The following is a 15,476-nucleotide window of genomic DNA, read 5'->3' as shown; positions in this document are numbered from 1 at the left end:
AGAAGGCTAGACATGGACCTTCCATATGACCCAGTAATTCCTTTCCTTGGGTTATACCCCAAGGACTCCATAATACCCAACCAAAAAGAGGTGTGTACTCCTATGTTCATAGCAGCACAATTCATAATAGCTAAAACCTAGAAGCAACCCAGGTGCCCAACAACAGAAGAGTGGCTGAGAAAGCTGTGGTATATATACACGATGGAATACTATGCAGCTATCAAGAACAATGAACCCACGTTCTCTGACCCATCTTGGACAGAGCTAGAAGGAATTATGTTAAGTGAGCTAAGTCAGAAAGATAAAGATGAGTATGGGATGATCCCACTCATCAACAGAAGTTGAGTAAGAAGATGTGAAAGGGAAACTAAAAGCAGGACCTGACCAAATTGTAAGTAGGGCACCAAAGTAAAAACCCAGTGGTGAGGGGTAGACATGCAGCTTCCTGGGCCAGTGGGGGGTGGGAGTGGGTGGGAGGGATGGGTCACAGTCTTTTGGTGGTGGGAATGGTGTTTATGTACACTCCTAGAAAAATGTAGACATATAAATCACTAGTTAATTAATACGAGAGGGGGAAATCAATTGTATATCTCAAAGTTTTTCAAAATACAAACTGAATCTTTTTAATATATAGGCTATGTATTTGATATGCGGACTCTCTCAAAAGCCTAGACCAAGTAGATCAGAAGCATCCAATAGCACAACTATATACAAGATACTGGGTACTGTACAGCAAACCCTAACAAAATGACTTTTCAAAGTTAACCCAATTACCAATCATGTGATAACATTAACTATCCATTGTCTTTTTGAACCCTAAGACAGCAGGAACCTCACATCTCCACTATAGAGCCTCTACTTCCCCCAGTCCTGGAACCCTTGGATAGGGCCCACTTTCCCTTGTGCCTCTCCCAATCCATATCAAATAATATTGCATCCGCCGATCACAACCTAACCAATGCAATGATTGCCACCTCAACATGCTTCACTTCAGACTGTGTCCAGAGACTTCACATGTGGAATGACAACCCTTCAGCTTCATTACTCGGTGAGACCTTTCCTTTCATAGTATACTCTAATTTCATCTCAGGTGGTTCACTTTCTAACAAAGTCCCAAAACCTAGATATACACCAGTTTCTGTGAGAGAGAGCATATCTTCACATGTATCTATAAACTACTGCAAAATATATACCTGAAAGCAGAAGTACACTAGAGTTTGCAGTGAGTACCTCCCTAACACTTCCTCTCCATTATTCCAAGCTTTGGGTCCATGATTGCTCAACAATTTGTTTGGCTTCGTATGTTAACTCTCTTTTCAGTCACCAGGTTCCAGATGCCATCAGGATGCTGGCCAGGCTTCCCTGGATTGAAGACCCCACCAATGTGTCCTGGAGCTCCGCTTCCCCAGAGACTCACCCTACTAGGGAAAGAGAGAGGCAGACTGGGAGTATGGACTGACCAGTCAATGCCCATGTTCAGCGGGGAAGCAATTACAGAAGCCAGACCTTCTACCTTCTGCAACCCACAATGACCCTGGGTCCATGCTCCCAGAGGGATGGAGAATGGGAAAGCTATCAGGGGAGGGGGTGGGATATGGAGATTGGGTGGTGGGAATTGTGTGGAGTTGTATCCCTCCTACCCTATGGTTTTGTTAATTAATCCTTTCTTAAATAAAAAAAAAGAAGGTATCATAAATTCTTTTTTTGTTGTTGTTTCATATATATATATATATATATATATATATATATATATATATATATATATTCTCCTTTTGTTGCCCTTGTTGTTTTTCATTGTTGTTGTAGTTATAATTGTTATTGTTATTGATGTCATTGCTGTTGGATAGGACAGAGAGAAATGGAGAGAGGAGGGGAAGACAGAGAGAGGGAGAGAAAGATAGACACCTGCAGACCTGCTTCACAACTTGTGAAGTGACTCCCCTGCAGGTGGGGAGCCAGGGGCTCGAACCTGGAGCCTTATGCTGGTCCTTGCACTTTGCTTTTGCTTTACCATGCCACTTGAGGAAGATTGGTCTTGAAATGAGTATAGCCTAGAATGTTCCCAGCTGTAACCATGAACTCAGCTCAGACCAAGAGGGAGTCAGAGGTGACACAGGGCTCCTGTGCTAAATATGAATATATACATATGGGCCCTGGGTCAGGAGGGTGGGGTAAACAGTTAATTTTATTCATAAATGTTCTTCATGGTTGGGAGCTACCCTCTGCCCTAATCCAACTTTCTAGACCTTTTCTCAACTCTGACACCATATTCCCAGAAAATATTTTTATCTACCTCCATGTAAGCTATCAAACTCAAGAAAAAACTACAAAAGTCGTTGGCCCCTAGGAACATACCTAAAATAGACTTCCACACTTCTTTCTACCCTAAGATCCCTTTTCTCATCTACTCTATTCCTACTTTTTTTGTTCCTGTTCATTAATCATTTTGTCCTGCTTCCTATCTTACCACCTTTCAGTCACCAAATTTCAGTTGTGACTATGATTTCATCTTGACTTCACTGAGCAGATGACCTCACCAATGTGCCATAGACCCTCACCTCAGGAGCCTACCTAATTAGGGAAAGCTAGAAACAGGCTGGGGTTACAGATAACTGCCAACACCCATGTCCAGTAAAGAAGCAATTTCAGAAGCCAGAACTCCCACCTTCTGCACCCCAAAAAGAATCTCGATCCATACTCCCAGAAGGGGGTAAATATAAGGGAAGATGACCTCTGACCTCCAACTACATTAGGACCCAAAGAGAAAAAAAAGAAAAAGTAGGGACATTTTTATGTAGTAATATGTGTAGGTACAACCTGGAAGGGAAGAGAGGACATGATCATAGAGGGGAAAATGGGCAAATATATATATATAAATATAGACAGATAGGTATAGAAATAATAGTTAACCCACATCTACAACCTTGGGAGAACAACTGTGGCTTCCAATGGAGGCAATGGGGACACAGAACTCTGGTGGTGGGAACAGTACAGAATTATACCCCTGTTATCTTAAAATTTTGTAAATCAAGTCACTAATAAAATTTTTTTTAATATTTATTTATTCCCTTTAGTTGCCCTTGTTGTTCTATTGTTGTAGTTATTATTGTTGTTGTCACTGCTGGATAGGACAGAGAGAAATGGAGAGAGGAGGGGAAGACAGAGAGGGGAGAGAAAGATAGATACCTGCAGATCTGCTTCACCACATGTGAAACGACTCCCCTAATAAAAATTTTAAAACAATGAAGTATCAGGGGCCAGGTGGGGCACACCCAGCTGAGAGCACACATTACTGTGTGCAAGGATCTAGATTCAAGTCCCAACCTCTCACTTGCAGCAGGAAACTTTAAGAGCAGTGAAATAGGTCCACAGGTGTCTTTCTCTCTCTCCCTCTCTGTCTCCCCCTCCCCTCTCAATTTTTCTCTGTCCTACCAGATAAAAAAGAAAGAGAGAGAAGAAAGGAAGGGAAGAAGGAAGGAAGGAAGGAAGGAAGGAAGGAAGGAAGGAAGGAAGGAAGGAAGGAAGGGTGAAAAAATGACTGCCAAGAGCAATGGTTTTGTCATGCAGGCACCGAGCCCTAGTGATAACTCTGGTGGGGGGAGAGAGAGAGAGACAGACAGAGAGAGAGAGAGAGAGAGGGAGAGAACGAACATGAGAGAGAGAGAGAGAGAGAGAGGAATAAATCAAAGTATGTCACTTCCTATAGGGCAGTGGTCAGGGACTGTGACCATTAGGTATTCTGTGTCACTCTGTTCCTGCTCACACTATTCTCTGCACCTGCAGTATTCTTCCCTTATCTCTCCAGCTTCAAAAGCTCCTCAAATTTCACTTCAGCTACTCTACTTACATGACACCCGTCACAGCATGCTGTAATTATGTGGGGTACAGCAAAGTTGTCAATAATAGTGCTGACTTTGGAGTCAGATTTCCTGGGTTCTAGTCAGATTTAGGCTTGCTAATTATTCAATTTGTCTTTGCCTCTTCAGTCTCATGTATAAAAGGGTAAAATGCTAGAATTCCCCAAGAGTAATTCTATGTAGACTGACCGAATATGATGATCTGGTGAAAGAATTAAGTCAGATATATAGTTCTCAGAACACACTACTTAAAATCATAAAGTGTCAGTTTCTTCCTCCTATACCATGCACATTTCCACATGTTGGGAAAGGAAGTGTCTTTTTTTTTTTCCTCTTTATTCAATAAGATAGAGAGAAAATAATTGAAAGAGGAAAGGGAGATAGGGAGAGAAACAAGAGAAGCCTTCAGTTATTTCTTCTCTGCTAATGAAATTTCCCCCTGCAGGTGGGGAATGGGGGCTTGAGCCCAGGTCCTTGCATATGATAACATGTGCACTTCATCAGGTTCCCAGAACTGTTTTTTTCTTATCTTAGTACCCATGGTTGCATGGTCAGTTTAAAGTGCTTTATAAGTAATGGAGGAAAAAACAATGACCCATCAAATCTTTGTGACATAATTTCTTACTGCATATACTTTCATAGTGGGGTGGAGGTAGATGAGGAGGAAAAGAAAGAGGATAGTGGGTAGAGAAGATAGCAAAATAGTTATACAAAAAGCTTTCATGCTTCAGGCTCTGAAGTCCCAGGTTCAGTTCCCCACACCACACTAAGCCAAAGCTGAGCAGTGCCCTGGCGTTTGTCTTTGCCTCTGTCTCTGTCTCTCTCTCTCTGTGTGTGTATGTGTGTGTCTCTGTGTGTGTTATTTGTCCCTCTGTATATCTCTCATTAAAATAAATAAAATTTTAAAAATTAATAAAAAGCAGAGGATGATGAAATAGGAGAAGATGAAAATAAGAAAGAGAGAGAGAGAGAAAGCAATGAATTACCACTACTAATAATGGCATTTGGCTCTTGTGTACACAGGAAGCAGACATCAATCACAGTATACAGCCTGCCAGAACCTCTCTTTCTGCTAAGTCTTGGGAACCCAAGAATGTGTTGGCCCTTAAGTTTGGTACAAAGATTAACTTGGCATTCTGGATCTAAGGTCAATCAAGCTGTATAACTGGGACTCTTTCCAAAAGAGAAAGAAAGAAAAAGAAAAAAAAAAAATGAAAGGATCCTAAGATGGAGGATCACCCAGGTGAGGAGTGAGTCTACATGGCCTACCCAGGAAATTGAAAGTCACCTGGGGTGAAGGGATGTACCTCCATCCTACACAGAACATCATCCTGTCCTCAAATTGCACAGTTCAGATGCACCATGGAATGTATGCAACATTTAAAGGTTCCCTTGCAGCAGAAGCATCTTGCAAAAAATGTGTATTTACTGATTCCAGATATACTGGCTTCTGCTTCTATCCAAAAGTCGGTGATAAATCCCCAAGAACTCATTAGTACTTTCTAACACACATAAAAGTACAGAAGGCTTTTGTTTCGCTGATCAGGGAGGCTACATAAATTTTTAGCCAATTATTAAGAAATAAATGCCAACCTTTGCAGAAAAATACATTTCTCTTTTTCTCTAACTTAATACCAAGGAGGCCTTCAGAGCTTTCACCTTGGCCAAGTCGGCTGGTTACAGAGGCCCTCAGCTGTTTTCAAGGGCAGTTCAAGCATTATCAGAAACCCCAGGTCTCTAAGCAGGGGCACATGGTCCTCATGAGTCAAAACACACACACAACACAGGCCTTCCGAGTGGTGGGCAGCACCAAGGCTTGCAGTTTTACAAATCCATTGAGCCACAGACTTGGAACTCAGTCAGGTCTGAGTTTGAATTATAGCTCTAACTCTTACTAGTTGTGGCCTAGGGCAGACTGCTTCATCTTTCTGAGTTTCCTCCTTTGTGAAATGAGGATAATAATAGCAATGACCCCTCAGGGATATGGTAAGGATTAAAAGATAATGCCCAGAAAGAAATGAGGATAATACTTGGTATAGATAGTCATACCCTATAAATGGCAGCTATATTACTAAGGAATAAATTTCTCAGTTTCTAATCTTGTTTTCTCTAGTGAAAGAAGGAATCAAAATCAAGGATAATGACAGTGAACTGAAAACTATAATAACTTCTAGCCTTTAGGAGCACTTACAATGTTCCAGGCATGACATAGGCAGTATTTACGGATTTCATCTCACTTAATCCTCACAACAGTATCAGCCGGGTAGTACCTCAGGCCCATCTTATAGTGGGCTGTAGGAAGCCAAAGAAGGTAAAACAACTAGCCTTGAAGAGAGTGTGAGGAGGAAAGAAGCAGGTTGGTGGGGAGGTGAAAAGGGCTTGGAGAACTGTGTAAAAAATGGAAAGGGAATCTAAAGAAGCATCTCTGTGGGTTATGAATTGATCCCCTTCAATGTTTTGTTTTTTTTTTGCAGACATGCTAATTAAGATTGGAATTCCTTTCTAATTAGTAGCTCCAGTGTTGTTCTGAGACCACCTAAGTTCACAGGACACAGTTAAATTGAAAGGAAACACTTTTCACCAAATTCATAAACTGGTCTCCAAAAACAACACAAACTCATATGAAGTCACCCAGTACGAATGAGTGGCCTCACTCCATGAAGTATGGGGACCCACAATTCAGGGCGCATCCCAGATGGGGCAGATAGCCCAGGAAGCCCTGGAGGTTCAGCCATGCCTAACCACAGTCATCCACCCACAGCTTTCTCCCAGGGCATAGCTCTCTTTTATTCTTTCACCCCACCCCCACCCCATCTTTAATAATGAACTTGTGACTCAGAGGTTTAATGAGTTGTCCAAAGAAGTTAACCAGAATGGAAGCCCATGGAGTAAATGCATAATTAGAATTGCAAATGGACAGAAGGATACAATCTTTGTGGGAGATGGGAGCATGAGGGAGTGACTCAGGGGTTAGGCTGGCTAGAAACGTGCCTCTGGGACCTCAGTTATTTCTCAGGACAATCTGGAAACCAAAGGAAAATTCTGGAACCCACCCACAGTCAAGAGAGACGGCATGAGGGTACACTCATTTCCCTCCCTTCAAATAATCTAGACTAGTCACCTGGAGTCCCTTAACAGCAGGACTGAATTCCCCACGGGAGTCATCACTAACCCTTTTGGACTAACACCAGCGAGGTACTAATATCAATTACTTTTCTGATTTAGAAGCGTTTCCTGTGGGGGATTATATCAGGAGAAGGTCAAAAGCAAAGGCAGCATCACACTGGACTCTTCTTCCTTTAAATCAAACCTAGTAATATTTTTTAAGTGGATCAGACAGAGAGAAATTGAGAGAGGAGAAGAGACAGATAGACACATACAGACCTAGTGACACCACCACCACCCCCAACCCCCACATGTGGAGAGTTGGGGGCTTGAGCTGGGATAGAAATACTTTGCGTCTGTAGAAGCCTGCTGGGGAAAGACTGAGGAAGACAAGCAAGTAACACTTGCATTTAGGAATAGACAATTGGACTGCTTCAGTTTATGCTATTCCACATGCAGATCTGCAGCTACCCACTTGTATAGGCTCAAGATCACAAATGAAACTGGTAAGGGGGCAAATTCTTAGATTAAGTGCAGGCAGATCCTAAGCAAGGAACATACCTTCTGTATCAGGATCCCTAAAAATGACAGCAGTAGAGAGCCTGTTTGGTCTGTCATTCTGTTCCAGGAGTTTCTGTAACTACAGTCACCCTAGTCCTGCCATGTTGATGGACCTTCAATATAAATTCATACCATTATCAAATGGATGAAATATTTGGCTTTTTGTCTTACTCTCATACAGGTGGGTTTAGTATGATCAGAGGGCCAAGGCTACCCCATCTTCCCTCCTAGAATACAGAAGCAGTTGCTCTAGCAAGTGGAGGGACGCAAGCAGCTCAACAGCACTTACACATATGAAAATAAAAAGGTGTGTGTGACAGAGACCCACATGCCTAAGGGCACAGGTCCAACCCTCATATAGCACAAGTCAGAGTCAAGCAGTGCTGTGGTATCTCTATTTCTCTCATAAAATAGAAGTCTTACCAAAAAAAAAAAATTACAGATACCAATGTTACACGTATAGTTCAAAATAATTTTTAATATATTTTAATTTACTTATTATTGGGTAGAGACAGAGATAAACTGAGAGAGGAGAAGGAGTTAGAGAGGGAGAGAGACAGTGAGACACCTGCGGCTGTGCTTCACTATTCATGAAACTTTCCCCCTGCAGGTGGGGACCTGGGGCTCGAACTCCAGGGGCCTTGCACACTGTAGTGTGTGTACTTAACCAGGTGCGCCATCACCTGGCCCCCAAAATAATTTTTAACTTTTGTTTTAATATAGTAAGTGTGTACAGTTTTTTAATAACACTGGAGACAAATTAGTAAAGCTACAAAACAAACTGTGAAGGAAAAGGAATTGGAAGCTGTAGGAAGGTGTTCCTGAGTTGGGTTTTTTTCCATTTCCATGCATCCTCCAAGCTCCTTTCTCTCTGCCTCAGGGATGATGATAAGTGAATCACTCAGATGTCTAAAAAGACTTTTAAGTGGTGGGGACTGAAATTTTCTTCCAGTCAAAATGTCACACTTACCTTGTAAAAGAAAAAAATATATATATTTAAGAGGAAAACAAGTTACTTATAGTAGTATGAAATAATTCAGCATTTTTCAACTTTATTCAGCAAAGAGGTTTTTATTTATATTTTTATTATTATACTTTAAAAAAAATTACTTCCCACTACTTTGTAAGCCAGTGCATATAAAAGTTAAAATAACTGTCCTGTGTCCCAAGAAAATGTAAAGTCTTGCCAGAATAATTTTATGCAAACAGGTAAAAGTACAAATAAGGTGGAATAGAATCCAAATTTCTTCTATCAATCCTGATCCAACCCAAACAATTCTCACTTACCTAGTACACTGCTAAATAAGTTGGTGTTAGTTTCTTAGTAGCTGTCAATAAGTATAAAATGGATTTAACACACTTCTAGCTTGACAATGTGGGACAAAGTGTGGACTATGAAGTCAGTCCACTTGGAGACAAGGTCTGGCTTCTGCATTTGTAATTGGGCAAACGAGTTCATTTCATTTCTCTGAACCAACCAGTTATTTAAAGTTCCAGTCAATCCAAAGCACTTGAGAGAAGTCCATTATCCAAGAACAAGCTGGGCAAGAGAGAGAAACAGCAAAGTTCAAGATGCAATGAGCACTGTTGCCTAGATGGAAAATAGACTGAACACTCAAAACACTAGTGGAGAAGGAAGGTTTCAGAATGATTTATTCATGGCCCAGATCAATTCTTTAGTAAGGGGTAGATATCTGAAAGGTTAAAACGCAATGAAAAAAGTTTCCCCAGGTTTAGCCAGTTTAGCCTGTCTGAATCAGGCCCTGAGTCAGGGCAGGACACGACACGAGCTGCCCTTGAACAGTATAGTTACCTGAGTCAGAGTCTATTTTGAAAAGCTAAAACTGATCTACATCTGGCATCTCAAGGGCGAGCCAATTCACCCACATGCAATCAACCACAGGTGGGTTTTTCTTCTATTCATAGATTGTCTGAAAATAAGTCTGAAAGCAAAGAGGAGGCAACATGGTGCAACAGAAATGATACATATAAACTCCTGACCTACCACTTGGTAGCTCAGAGTTTGAGAAATCATTTACCTGACATTTCTCATCTGAAGAATGGGTAGCAATGAGTGGGGTCCAGAGCAAAAACTCACTGCAGGATGTCCATGAATGGAACAGCCTAGAAGTGAGGGACAGAGAGGAAATGTGGACCCAGCCCTGTGAGGCCTTGCTCTCCAAGGTTTCTCTAGCTACTTTTACATCTGATATTCAAGCTGCCCTCACAAAGGTCAATACTGAGTTTCTGATAAGCACATCTTTAGAGACACACACAGGCTACTTGGTGGTGTACTGATTCTTTATCTCCCTGCAACAGACAGTACTTATCCAGATTCGGACTGACAATTGTCCTAATGTTTTCTGCCTACAGGAAAAACCAACCACCATCCATGGTTTCACTGAGTGGTCAAATGACTGCTACTGCTGAAACTATGACCTGGTATAAATTCCCATCAAGGGAAAAAAAAAAAAAAAGCCACTTTGCAGCAGCGGTGCACATTGTGTGTGTGGTCACGTGATTCACTGGTCCTATTCTTCAGCACATTAATTAAGAAAGCTGCTCACTTACTAGACTATTGGAACAACTTCCTGAAAGCATACCTGAGATACAAACTTGGACATAACACTTGCACTGGTCATTTGGGAAGTAAACATATTTAAAATAAAGAGCCAGGGAGTCGGGCGGTAGCACAGCGGGTTAAGCACAGGTGGTGCAAAGCGCAAAGGACCCGCGTAAGGATCCTAGTTCAAGCCCCCGGCTCCCCATCTGCAGGGGAGTCACTTCACAAGCGGTGAAACAGGGTGTCTATCTTTCTCTCCCCCTCTCTGTCTTCCCCTCCTCTCTCCATTTCTCTGTTCTATCGATAACAACGACGACATCAACAACAATTAAAATAAAAAAAACAAAACAAGGGCAACAAAAGGGAATAAATAATAAAGTGGATCTTTAATAAAAAAAAAAAAAAAAAAGAGCCATTCAATGGTGGCTGCTTCCAGATAAACAGCAGACCTGAGTGTAGGAAGCAAACAAAAGGGAGGAATGACTCCACTCACTATTACTCTATCACTTGAGAAATTTCTGTCTCCAACATTTCCTACATTGGTATTAGTTCCATGGGTCTAGAGCTCCTTCTTATGTAGGATAGAGTTTTTTCTAGAACTAAAGTCACTGTTGCTGCCTGCCTGTATACTTCTGGTTCCTCGTTCCAATAACCAGCAAAGAAATGGAGTCATCTTGCTGGCTAGGGGGGTTGCCCATCATGAGGAGGGATGAACACTGAGAGAGGTGGCAGGTCATCTGCTGGAGGATGTCTTACACATCAATGCCAAAATAAAACTGTAAATTGGTAAGTTTTTTTTTTCTTTTAATTTCTTTTTTTCTTTTAATTTCTTTATTGGGTAATTAATGTTTTACATTCAACAGTAAATACAATAGTTTGTACATGCATAACATTTCCCACTTTTCCATATAACAATATTACCACCACTAGGTCCTCTGTCATCCTTTTTGGACCTGTACTCTAGCCCCCACCCATCCCAAAGTCTTTTACTTTGGTGCAATATGCCAACTCCAGTTCAGGTTCTACTTGTGTGTTTTCTTATCTTGTTTTTCAATTTCTGCCTGAGAGTGAGATCATCCCATATTCATCCTTCTGTTATTGACTTATTTCACTTAACATGATTTCTTCCAGCTCCATCCAAGATCAGCTGAAAATGGTAGTCACCATTTTTAATAGCTGAGTAGTATTCCATTGTGTATATATACCACAACTTGCTCAGCCACTCATCTGTTGTTGGACACCTGGGTTGCTTCCAGGTTTTGGCTATTAAAAATTGTACTGCAAAGAACATACACAGATCTATTTGGGTGGGTGTGTTGGGTTCCTTAGGATATATCCCCTGGAGAGGAATTACAGGATTATAGGGTAGGTCCATTTCTAACCTTCTGAGAGTTCTCCAGACTGTTCTCCACAGAGGTTGGATAAATTTACATTCCCACCAGCAGTGCAGAAGGGTTCCTTTGACCCCATAACCTCTTCAGCATTTGCTGCTGTTACTTTTCTGATGTATGACATTCTCACAGGAGTGAAGTGGTATCTCACTGTTGTCTTTATTTGCATTTCTCTGACAATCAAAGAGTTGGAGCATTTTTTCATGTTTTTCTTGGCCTTTTGGATCTCTTCTGTGGTGAATATTCTGTCCATGTCCTCTCCCCATTTTTGGATGGGGTTATTTGTTTTCTTGTTTCTTGGCAAGCTCTTATATATTTTGATTATTAGCCTCTTGTCTGATGTATGGCATGTAAAGATCTTCTCCCATTCTGTGAGGGGTCTCTTGGTTTTGGTAGTGGTTTCTTTTGCTGTGCAGAAGCTTTTTAATTTGATGTAGTCCCATAGGTTTATACTTGCCTTAGTCTTCTTTGAAATTGGACTCGTTTCATTGAAGATGTCTTTAAAATTTATGCGGAAAAGAGTTCTACCAATATTTTCCTCTAAGTATATGATAGTTTCTGGTCTAATATTCAAGTCCTTGATCCACTTAGGATTTAATTTTGTATTTGGTGAAATATAGTGGTTCAGTTTCATTCATCTGCATGTTTCAACCCATTGTTTCCAACACTATTTGTTGAAGAGATTCTGCTTTCCCCATTTAATAGTCTGGGCACCTTTGTCAAAGATTAGATGTCCATAGGTGTGGGGGATTACTTCTGGGCTCTCAATTCTATTCCACTGGTCAGTGTGTCTGGTCAGGCTGTTTATTTGTGCTTTTTCTTATTTCCTAATAATGTGTGCTTGTATGGCTATGAACTTCCCTCTCAGTACTGCCTTAGCTGTGTCCTAAATATTTTGATAGCTTGTGTCTTCATTTTCATTGAACTCTCAAAACATTTTGATTTCTTCCTTTATTTCCTCTTTGACCCAGTAGTTGTTAAGGAGTGTACTGTTGAGCTACTACATTTTAAGACTATAATTTTTGTTCATCGTTAAGTGTTAATTTAATTCCACTGTGGTCTGAGAAGATGTTTGGGATGATTTCAGTGCTCTTGAATTTCCTGATGGTGTTTTTGTGGCCTAGTATATGGTCTATCCTTGAGAATGATGCATGTGGACTTGAGCAGAATGTGTATCCCAGTTTCTTGGAATGAATGACTCTGAAAATGTTCAATAGTTCTAGTTTATCTATCTCCTCATTTAGCTCCTTCATGTCTTTATTGATTTTCTGCCTGGATGATCTGTCAAGTTGAGAGAGTGGGGTGTTGAAGTCCCCTACTATAATTGTGTTGCTGTTAATATACTGCTGTAGTTCTTTCAGTAGATGTTTGATGTATTTAAATGGTTTCTCATTGGGTACATAGATGTTCTTCTTCTTCTAGCGTTTGCCCTTCTTCCGTAGCCAGTCAACAGCATCAGGTTGAGCCTGATGTAAAGTTTCGAGACCTCCTTTGAGTCTGGAGAGGTGGCAGTCGTTGACTATGTGGGTCATAGTCTGTCTGGAGCCGCAGGGGCAGTTCGGGTCGTCTCTGGCTCCCCAGCGATGGAACAGGACAGGCATAAGGATCCCAGTTTGAGCCCCTGGCTCTCCACCTGCAGGGGAGTCACTTCACAGGTGGTGAAGCAGGGCTGCAGGTATCTGCCTTCTTCTCCCCCTCTCTATCTTGCCCTCCTCTCTCCATTTTCTCTCTGTCCTATCCAACAATGATGACATCAATAAGAACAACAATAATAACTACAACAATGAAACAACAAGGGCAACAAAAGGGAAAATAAATAAATAAAACATTCCCAAAAATACGCAAACCATTACAGATATCCAGTATATATTCATGTATACTTACAGTGTTCACAGTCCCATGTAAAAAATTCCTTTTTTATCATTGATAGGATAGAGAAATTGAGAGGGAAGTAAAGACAGAGAGGAAGAAAGAGAGACACCTGCAGCACAATTTCACTGTTCATGAAGCTTCCCCACCTGCAGGTGGGTACCAGGGGTACCAGGGGTTTGAACCTGAGTCCTTGTACACGGTAGCATGCAGTGAGGTATGCCATCATCCAGCCCCACCACACACAGTGTTAAAGAAATATGATTGAATTTGTATTGAGCAACTACCCACTCCCTACACCTTCCAGGAAGAATACTTCCTGGTTCTACTCCAGCAGGTTATATTTTCCAAAAATGACTGCAACATATAATCTCCTCTTTTGGCGTAGCATGGGGGTGCTTCTTCCAGGAGCGCGTACTCGTCTGGATTGGAGAGAACTCGACCGGAGCCAGCCTGGGTTGCTATTCACTCAGCGACGCAGGAGACACAATTTCCTGACACCCCTCCCATCAACTGTTCCTCAGAATAAGTCCTTAACACTTCCTTGTAGATAGAAAGGATATGTATCTCTTCTGCCTTGAAAATGGGCAAGATTTTGTGACTTGTTCAATCAAAAGGGGATGTCAGAAGTTAAAGTTATAGAACTAACAAAGTTGGTCATAAAAGACAATGCAACTTCTACATAATTCTTTGGTCCTAGCCCTAAACTGTGGTGCTGGAGTCTTAAACCAACTTTGAACCAGTTCTACAATCCTGTACCTACTAAGCAGAGCAAAAACCCAAACCAGCCCATGCATAGACCACACAGAGAAGTCTGAGAACAATGGTCATCCCCAAACTCTACCCACTCTAGTGACCACCTACTACCACTGCACGAGAAACCAAGCCAGGACTACTCAGGCGAGCTCTTCCTGAATTCCTGACCTATAGTAAGTCAGGAGAGACAATAAAACTGTTGGCATTTTATTTTAAAGTCACTGGGTTTCTGAAAAGTTTTTTCCATAGCAATAGTAACCAGTACACCCACCAATGCTGAGCTTAGTCACATCACTTATTTTGGCCAAAGGAATTTGCATCTTAATTCTTTGCCATTGCCATGAGAAAAGCTTCTCTTGGCTACAAGAAAAACACTGGTACCAGAAGAATGAAGTATGTATGGAGCAGACCTGAACAAAACTCACAACCTGCAGCCAGTCCAGTACAGGTCACCCAAACCTGACTTATAGATGCATGAATGAGTCATAAACACTTATAGCTGCATGTCACTGAGATTTCATGGGATCTTGTCTCATTATGAAGTATTAGTGGTAGTAGGTGATTCAAGAGGAAATAAGACACTCACAATTCCAAGAAAAGTATATTTCATAGTTAAGAGGATTTATGATATCAAATAGCACTATTTTCCAATAATATCTTTATCCTAAAGGCCCATTATTCCTCTTCCTTCTTTCCTAGTAGCGAAACCACTCCCTTTCTGAGTGTCAAAAGATATGTGACAAGTGACCTCCACAGTCACTCATTAATCAGCCTCCATAGAATAAAAGTTTGTTAAATGCCTTCGTGTGCCTCAAAAAGAAGGCAAGGATAGAAAATCTTCCCAGGAACCATTAGCTAAAATGAAACACACCAGAGCCAAGAATTAATTTATAAGTCCCTTGAGATAAGAGATCAGGAAACTCTTTAAAAAAAGGGTAGTGATCCATACAAGCAATATATTAGGGTCATTAGTAAAAAGGTCTCAAGAGATCCATATAACCCAGGGAAAATAAACTTCATAAAAGAAAAAAGATACTAGGAATTTACTTGTGGGCACTTGGGACCAAAGTGAGCAGTCAGATGTAAACCAGAAGACACCAAGCTCCAGCACTCCAAATCTAACCAAACCTCAAAAGTGGAGTCCATCCAGGACCAATCTTGGCCAAGGGCTCACTCAGTCTTTCTGGGTGATCCAAATGAATATTTGAAAATAATTCATAGCATACAAAGAATAATTATTACTTAATTTTTTTAAAAAAGGAGTATAAATGGTTGGGGCAGGGGGCAAGAGAAATAACATAATGGTTATGCAAATGACTTTCATGCCTGAGGCTCTAAAATTCCAGGTGCAGTGCTCGGCACCACCATAAGTCA

General features: G+C 41.1%; 1 protein-coding gene across 3 annotated transcripts in view; it reads right to left on the bottom strand.

Annotated features, from left to right (window-relative positions):
• HIVEP3 (HIVEP zinc finger 3) overlaps positions 1-15,476 on the bottom strand; it is a 577,811-nt gene that overhangs the window by 484,655 nt on the left and 77,680 nt on the right. The window lies entirely within an intron of this gene.

Source organism: Erinaceus europaeus, chromosome 13 (genome assembly GCF_950295315.1).
Source record: "Erinaceus europaeus chromosome 13, mEriEur2.1, whole genome shotgun sequence".
Lineage (NCBI taxonomy): Eukaryota > Metazoa > Chordata > Mammalia > Eulipotyphla > Erinaceidae > Erinaceus > Erinaceus europaeus.
The sequence above is the reverse complement of the archived record's forward strand: the minus strand, read 5'-3'. Positions and strand labels throughout refer to the sequence as shown.